Source organism: Callorhinus ursinus, unplaced genomic scaffold (assembly GCF_003265705.2).
Source record: "Callorhinus ursinus isolate GAN/ISIS: 27379988/994484 unplaced genomic scaffold, GSC_fseal_2.0 scaffold5, whole genome shotgun sequence".
Lineage (NCBI taxonomy): Eukaryota > Metazoa > Chordata > Mammalia > Carnivora > Otariidae > Callorhinus > Callorhinus ursinus.
Window position 1 is genome coordinate 43,281,717 of NW_027397067.1, and position 8,063 is coordinate 43,289,779.

The following is an 8,063-nucleotide window of genomic DNA, read 5'->3' on the forward strand; positions in this document are numbered from 1 at the left end:
GGATTTAACGTCAGCCTAGGGGAAGAACGACACGAGATCTTGGTAGGTGCCACTCAAGGCTGATCTCTCTAAGCCAGATGTGGCGTGGCTGGAAGAGAACCGGTCGGAGTTTCTGGAGCAAAACATCTCCATTACTGACTGTCACGGTGCCTGAAATTTCTCCTCTGAAAATTAATCCCGGTCACTTAAGGGACTAAAGACCCCAATTAAAATGCAGTTACCCCAACAGAAGCAAGATCTTTGTTTCTTGTGAATTAATACTTCAAAGGGGACAGGTTGCTGAAAGGAAAACACTGTAGAAATATAGTGGGGAAAGTGGAGGTAAGAGAAAGTAGGAACCCGAAGAGGGAGAGAAGGTTGTACCAACAGATGTGGGAGAGCATAGGATCTACTGAAGGAACTTCTGTGTTCATAATCTGCATATACAGTCGTGGATTCTTCACTGAATTCCATATGTACATTTATGTATTATATAATATATAATTATATATATTAACCACCTTGTGAGAAAACACACACATATGTTATATAGTGTAATTTATATATAACACACACATTATATAGTACACATATGTATTTCTGAGTATGTAATATATATATCTGAGTTTTCTTATGATTTTTCTCTTGTGAGAAAACACAAACATATATATGATATGTATAATTATGTATAATCAGATATGTATAATATTATGTATATTGCATTGTATGTGTATATTGTATAATATATATTATATATAACTAGGTATAATTATTATGTATAATCAGTTTACTAAAAGAGTAACATAATTTTATGTATCATATGTGTGTGTGTGTTTTCTCACAAAGTGGTTTCCAGCAAAAGAAAAACTGTAAGAAAACTTAAAAATAACCATTTTTAGCACTTTCTATAGTCAAAAACAAGAGTAAAAATCATAAGGGAAAAGATCAGTAGATTTGAATAGACTATTTTAAAATTCTATAAAAAAAAAGCACCACCAGAATTAAGATTAAAAGGCAACCTGCAGGAAACATTTGCAGCAAATACAACAAAGAAATGTCTTCGCTGTAGAAAGACCTCAAGCGACCCAGTGAGAAAAATGCAAGAACCCTCACCATACACAGGCAAGGTATGTAGAAACGGGTCACGAAAGAGAAACTACCACCAGTCGTTGATTATAAGGCCGGTGAGGAAGGGGACATGTCTGTGCGTTCACCACTGTAGCCGTTTCACCTGGGTCAATGCCACTTACTGCTAACTAAATATTTGTTGACTAATTGATTAAGTGAATGAATGAATGAATGAATGAAACAAAAAAGTCAACCAAATTAAATATTTTTGCCCATCGCTGTAGCAAAGATTTTTTTAAAGGAGTAATATCCAATGAGTATAGTAAATCCGTGTAGTGAAAAGGACTTTCTCGTGTGAATTGATGGTCATGTAAATTGGTGTGACTCTCCAAGGAAACAATTTGTTGATAATCTTAACGTTGATGTAACAGAGAACTTCAGGGCTCCCCTCCTTCCATTGTGTGGGAAGAGGATACCTCCTGGCCGGACCTCATCTCCTTTGGAGTCAGACATGGCCGTGTGATTAGTTCCGGCCAATGGGTAGTGGGCAGGGGTGTTGTGCGTCACTTTTGCACTGAAGCAATGGAGAACCTTCCTCTGAGGATGTGAGTCAGAGAGGAGGCCTCAGCTGAGATGGTGAAGCCAAAGACTGAACAGTCTGGACTGCTGAGTCCCTATGGAGAAGACAGCAAATTCAGAGATCATTTTATATCACTCAGGAGTAAATTCTTTTTTAGTCAGGTCATTGAGATACTAGAGCTGCTTGTTACTACAGCACACCTAGGATGTTCTGATGAATATACTTAGGTCATTTTTTAAATGAATATCTATTGAGCTAAGCACCTACCATAAAACAGACCCAGACATTCCTTTTATGGAGGAGAAAATAATCCTAAATATGGAAGAAGATATTTATACAGGAAGATGCTCACTTAAGGTTATTTTAAAAACCAGCATTCCCATAATAGAATTGTTAGTTGCTGAAGAAAAACATATCACATGCACTTAGTAGATATTTATAAAGAAGATGTAATCACATGGGAAAATATTTGTGACTGTCATCCTCATAAACTTCCTATACATATGAAAAAATTGAAAGGAAAACCACCAAAAATGTTAAAGACTCATTCTGTTGGGTACTGAAGATATAATTTTTCCTTCTTATTTTTTTCTACAGTTTGACATTTTCTAAATATTTAAAAATAAGTTGGCACCAATTTTCATATTAACAGTGTTTCTCTCCCAATTACTCAATTTTTAGATTTATAATAAACAGATCATTTTATTATCTCATTGGTAAGATTTTTCTTAATCTGGAAACAGATTTTCTAAGTTACACCAAAATCCGGATGGTGAATAATCTTTGTATTTTTGCTACTTTTTTTTTTCTGTTCGCATACATGCATAAAATGCAAATTTCAAAGAAAACATCTCCCTCCATTCATCTCTTTTAAAGGCGTGGCAGACTGCTTATTGATGTTTTACAATTGAGAGAATCTGACCTTGAGCAAGACCCTCCTCCTCTCTGGAACCCATTGTCCTTATCTGAATAATGGGGGGCTGGGTCTGATGACCTCAAAGACCATTGCCAGCTCTAACAGTCTATGATTCTATGTACAAATGGCATAAGAAGTTGATAATTTCATATGTCAAAGATGTCATTCAACCAGGTTTTGGAAAACACTCATCTCATTAGTATTTGTAAACAGATCTATGGAAACTACTTATATTTGTACTCAAGAAAGATAACCATTTATGAATTTATCTTCATGCAGCCTTCACAAAGATAAGGTTGTGCCCAGGCTAAGTTTCTAACACTGTATACCAGAAGATAGTTTTATACCACTTTCGGTGGAATCAAATAAAAATCATCCTGACAAATTGAGGTACCATCAGAGTTCCAGAAACTGGATGGTTTCACTTGAAAATATACCATACGAATCCTGAAAGTCACAGTATTCAGCAGACACAATTTCAGAAAATTTGGTGAGCAGAAGAGAAAAACTAATGAAAGGCAAGCAGCATCATTTTTCTTCCAACCTGGGTCATTTCTATCCAATGATTCTGGAATGACCAGCTTGTTCCCTAATTAGCTGTGCCTCTCTGGCACAGAGAGCTTTGGCATGTAGAAAATGAGAGACCTTAATCAGATGACATCTAAGTTCCCTTGCAGCTTTAATAATAGCACAGTTGAGCTAGCATTTATTTTTGCTATCATTTGATGTCCTTCATCACTGATTAAAAAGAAAATGAAAAAATCAAAACCCAGGTTATATGCAAAGAGGCACATCTATGTTTTAAATTGTCTGATAAGCAGAACTGGTGTCTTCCAGCTAACGGTTCTTTGCTCCTCTCTAGCTGCATTGTTCAGGGCCCTGGATGCCAATGACAAAAGCTACACATGACTTAGCTTAACTTGAAAGGGCGTGCCTTGGCTCTGTAATGAAATCATTGAAAGGACATGGGTCAGATGGCCGAAGGACAATGGATTCAGGGACTCATATTCCTACAGCTCAGGACCAGAGAAGAAAATTAGCTCTCTTCTTCAAGTTAGAAAATTCACATGTGAAGACACTGATTGCACAGCTCAGGTCACATGTCCAACCTCTGAGCCAATCACTATGCCCAGAAGCAAGAGGGATGATGATCTGCCAGCCTGGTCACTTGCCCAGGCTTTTTTGTCAGGAAGATTGGAGTCTGTTGTTACAGAAGGAGTTGAAGGGAACAGTACTGAGCAGGGAAAGAGAATAGTTGCTGTATTAAGCTTGTATTGCTATGGAACAAATTATTATAAACTTACGGGCTTAAAACAGCACCCAACTATTAGTTCACTGTGTTGTAGGTCAGAAGGTTATCCATGGCATGGCTATGGTCTTGCTCAGGTGTCAGCAAGGTTTTGTTCTCCTTGGAAGCTCAAGGTCATCTTCCAAAGTCATGTGGTTGTGGCATTACTCAGTTTCATGTGGTTGTAAGACTGAGTTTCCCATTTCTTTGATGACTGCTCTCAGCTCCTAAAGGCCACTTGCATTCCTTGCCACATGGCCCCTCCATCTTCAGAACCAGCCAGGGTTGAATCTAGCTCTCTCTTTCCATCTTTTTCACCAGGAAGAGCCCTGTCCCTTTTAAGGGCTCACCTGATTAGATCAGCCCTCTGGCCCAGGATAATCTCCCTTCTTAAAGTCAATTGATTTGACACCTTAATTATATCTGCAGAATCTCTTTGCAAGATTACCTAGCTTAGTGTTTGATTGAATAACTGGGAGAAGACATATACTGGGAACGAGGGGGAGGCTATAACTGGGGCCATCTTTGAATTCTGCCAATGGCAGCTGCTATAGGAGCTTAGAAGTTTAAGTCAATCTTGAGTAAATATATATCAAAAGGTCAATCATCCCTAGACTAAGTTTACTTAAATCTTGAGCAACTAATTCATTTATTTATTAGACTGCTTGCTTGACTCATGTAATCAAAATCAAAATATTGACTGAATAGATTTTTTATTATTAATCTAATTGTCTTGATTTTAGGAAGATAGAATATAAACTAAAAACAGAGCTTACTTAGTGAAAAGTGTGTTCTAAACACTTTTGGCCTGCTCCTCCTCTGGATCACCAACTGTCTGATGCCATACATCCAATACACCCAATCTGGTCCCCCTGTTATCACCCTCATAAAACTCTATTCTTTTCACTCATGACTTTTGCAACACTCCTAATTGCTTATCTAATATCATTCCTGCTAGGCTATATACTGATGACACAAAATCTGTGTTGCTTGTTTAATGCACTACAATCCCTCCACTACATAGCATAGTGCCTGGCACATACAATAGATATTTATAGAGTGAAAGAGGCCAGGTGCCATCCCATGCCTTAGTCCTTTGTGTACTTCTGTGCTTCGGGCAGTGCCAGCATATGGTAGGTGTTCAAAGTGAAGCGGAGGGAAAGAGGGAAAAAGAGAGGGAGGACGCAGTACTAGGCCTTTAAAAGAAAACAGCTAATTTGTGTCATTCTGACTGATCAAACTATATCAACAATTTCTTAGCATTTCACCCCCCCCTACTTAGGACCAAAAAATTGCATAAGGTGATTTAAATTATTTTTGAAACTCTCCAAGCCCATGAGGTACAATGCATAAAAGGTCCCACACCAAAGGATGGCATTGGGTGCTTCAGAGGATGTTTATGTGGCTGGGCTCCAGACTAAAGCACCGGGGCTGTTCTCTCGGTCTGTTTTATCCTGAGCACGGTCACTTGCCTACTCCAGGACTCCACACAGATGAAGTACGCCCGGAGTGAGTGACTGCTGTTGCAAAGCAAAAACATTCATCCCCGGGCTGATGGCAGACGGGCGAGAAGCTAAGCTAGACTCCAAGAACATGGCGCTGATTATATAGAAGATGTCCTACCATGTCTGGGAGATCAGTCTCACTTGTATGTTAACTACCCCACTAGCTCTGGGGATCCAGGTTTGAAAAAGGTCTAAAAGTTCAAACATCTCAGAAAAAAAGACTTTCTGGGTACAAAATGTCAGTAAAAATGCATAAGCAACCCGTCTTCGCTGAAGGGAATTTGGAAAATACCATCCAGGGCCATTGTCAATGACATTGTGTTGGTCTTCCACCAGCCCCCCCACCCCCCCACCTCAACCTCCTCCCCCACAACCTTGGCCTCACCTATAACTCCGCCCCTCTTTTAGCCTTTTAGACTGAAAGTCTGACAGAGATCACACACATGTCCTACCTTTTTTTCTCTGAGGGACCAGTAGTTGCAGGAGGAAGCTATACATAGACCCAGAACAAGTGAGTGGAGAAAAGACCATTGGCCAAGATGTGTTTTCAAATCCAATCACACCTCAGTGCTGCCTGGTGCCGTCTGTCTCCCTTCCTCCCTCACTTACTGTGAAGGACTGAATGTTTGTGTCCCCTGCAAACTCCTATGTTGAAGCCCTACCCTCTGATGTGATGGTATTTGGACGTGAGACCTTCGGGAGGCAACTGGGTTCAGGTGAGGACTTGAGAGTAGGATCCTCAAGATGGGATTGGTGGCCCTTTGAAGAAGTAGAAGAGAGAGCTTTCCATCTCTCTTCTCACGCATGTACCGAGGAAAGGCCATGTGAGTACACGGCTAGAAGGTGTCTGTCTGTCCGCAAGCCAAGAAGCAGGCTCTCACCAGGAACTGAATCAGCTGGTACCTTGATTTGGACTTTCCAGCTTCCCAGAGCTACAAGCAATAAGTGTCTATATTGAAGTCACCCAGTGTATGGTATTTTGTCCCAGCAGTCTGAGCTAAGATACTTACATTACTGCAATTATCAGTATTGTTATTATTAATTATTTGTATCATGACAGGTTCCCTTGCTTATATTACATCTTTCCAAGATCATGTCTTACTCACCTTTGCCCCCTGTGGCGCCTGCCCACAGGTACCTGACTGTCTAAATGTTTATTAACGGTTACACCCTAAATTCTGTTTCTAAGGGAAGTTTGGACTTGAATAATGGGAGCCAATGAGAGGTTTTGAATCAGGAGTGGTGTTAGCTGTGTATTCCCAAGCAAATAACTTGCCCTTTGGCACCTCAGGTAAGAGGAATTAGTTGCAGGAGGACAGAAAGATGTGACGACTCTCTGAACTAACGGCATAGTTCATTGCATAAGTGTAAGCCAGCCAGAGGGGCGCGCGCCTGGCCCCCTGCACACTCCCTGCAAAGCGAGAGCATCTGCTGAAAGTCCACTCTGTGCAGGGCTCCTCTTTGTTCTGTTTATTTAAGCTGGACTAACCTGCTGACCGAATAATTCCGTCTGCCCCTGTGCGGTTGCTGCCTAGCCCGAGAAAGTGCCCGCATGTGGAGGAGATTTGAAATCCTTTGTTATGGGAGAAATCTCCTATCATGGCTTGCTGCTTTGCTTCTAGGCAATATGTGGGCATAGCTTTCTTTTTCTATTTATTTATTTATTTGACAGAGAGAGACACAGTGAGAGAGGGAACACAAGCAGGGGGAGTGGGAGAGGGAGAAGCAGGCTTCCTGCTGAGCAGGGAGCCCGATGCGGGGCTCGATCCCAGGACCCTGGGATCATGACCTGAGCCGAAGGCAGACACTTAACGACTGAGCCACACAGGTGCTCTATGAGCATGACTTTCTAAATAGTTAAAATTCATTTTGCTATCCAACAATTACTGAAACGGATGAAACCTTGAGCTTAAGTTTGGTACAGATGTTCTAGCAGCAGTAAGGACTATTTAAACACACACACACACACACACACACACACACACACACACACACAGTTACTGCTGTGGCCGGTCCATCCTTAGCATTACTTAGCTTATAAAGCCCACAACACACTGAACACTTCCTACAAAAAGGTCCTAGCCGGGGAGTTAGCTCTGTGATAAGGATTTCCATATATGGGAGTGTGACTAGGAGCTGAGAGAAAATGGGGCAGAGGCTGTTGGCTACAAATCTTGGCTAATTCCCTGAGAACGGAATAAAAAGAGAAGGCTCACAAAACCTGTGGCGCACGGGCAATGCCTGGCTCCCGCACCGGCTGAGCACGGCCATGTGCAAAGTGCACGGGCTCGTGGGCACACCGGCTCCTGGGGCAGACGTGTCTTCCAAGCGCTCGCTCCCATGTTTCCCCTTCCAGACACCTAGGAGCTTCGTCGGGGACTCTGGAAAGAGCCCTTGGCACTTCAGGCCAGGACCTTTGGAACAGCCTTTCTCACAGGCTTAGCTCTGCGTTCCTTGTGAGCTGCTAAACCCTTCAACCTCTAAATTTTGTTTGGAAGTCATAAATTTCTCTCCAGGCTTCCTGGTTTTCAGAGACGAGCACAGCATGTTTCATTCGCGAACAACTGGAAGAAGACAACTTTACGGCCAAATGAAAAAAAAAATTTTTAACTTTGATTAGCTTTTAATTTTACATAAAGATATGCCCTGTCTGCCAGATGGAGGGAAGTCCGCGAGAATTAAAGCAGCTTAATCCTCAGAACTGTACTGGTTTTGTAGTCTAAAAAT